Consider the following 1,260-nt stretch of genomic DNA (forward strand, 5'->3'; position numbering starts at 1 on the left):
ATAGCACATTCTCTCAAAACTGCAATGTACAGTATCGTATTTAGCAAACTTTCTAGATTGTCTTTAGGAAACAAATTGATATTATTATTGTTGGTGTGTTCACTTAATTACCTCTATGATGTTTTTGAAATGAGAAAAAAATCAGCTCACAATCTATCACAATGAACCTTTTGAATGGGCAATATTGTTATTTCCAAACCATAAATAGTGGCAATTAAAAGATTAATTCAACTCCTGTTGTTAGCTGTCAGGTTAGCAAAGCATAGGAAAACTAAAATACATATTTTTAAATATGCCCCATATTTCAAGTGTAGGAAATTACTTGAAAAATTAGCCCAATTAAAGAACTTTAAAAAGAAAAATAATCAAAACTGCACACAATTTATTAGCTAAATTAGCAATATTTTCCCCTTTTCTCAAATTACCTTTGTCTATTCTTTTTTTTTATCTATTTGCTTTTAACTTAGTACATTGGGGGGTGGGTGGGTGTTGTTTTGTTTCTTTACTAAAATTGAAACTAAAAATTACAAATTGGCACACAGCAAATGCACTTTAATAAAAAAAAAAGTGCAGTAATAAACATATCAGGGTTTGTCCCATCAAGACATTGTTGTCTTACACACATATGTACAGAATAGAGCTGAAGACCCTTGGAGGTCTTCTAGTCCAACCTCCTGCTCAAGCAGGAAACCCTATACCGTTCCAGACAAGTGGCTGTCCAGTCCCTTCTTCATAGCCTCCAGTGATAGAGTACCCTCAACGTCTGAAGGCAAGCCCTTCCACTGGTTAATTCTTCTCATTGTTAGGAAATTGCTCCTTAATTCTAGGTTGCTTCTCTCCTTGATTAGTTTCCATCTCTTGTTTCTATTGTCTTCTATTATCTTGCCTTCTGATGTTTTAGAAAATAAGCTGACCCCTTTTTTTCTGTACCAGCCCCTCAAATATTGGAAAACAGAGGTGGGGTGAATGATTATAGCAGTGTTTGCATCTTTCAGTTCTCAACCTGAGTGATATCCCTAGATCTTGACCTGGAAAAAGTCAATTTTACCTTTTTTTTTTTTTTAAGAAAGCTCCATTTTTTAAGGAGTTGTTTTGGAAAGAAGAATATTTCTGCTTATCTTGCAGTAGACCTACAGAAACTCTTCCTTTCCAATTTTCCCAAAGAGGCCGCCCACTGGCTTACTGCTTGCTCTGCTTGTAGGAGGAAGAATTTGAAGAAAAAAATAATGAAAAGGAAAACTGAAGTGCTGCACAAATCTA

Source organism: Notechis scutatus, chromosome 7, assembly GCF_049901735.1.
Source record: "Notechis scutatus isolate UNSWTSFEM ecotype Mainland chromosome 7, rNotScu1.2, whole genome shotgun sequence".
NCBI classification, from domain to species: Eukaryota; Metazoa; Chordata; class Lepidosauria; order Squamata; family Elapidae; genus Notechis; species Notechis scutatus.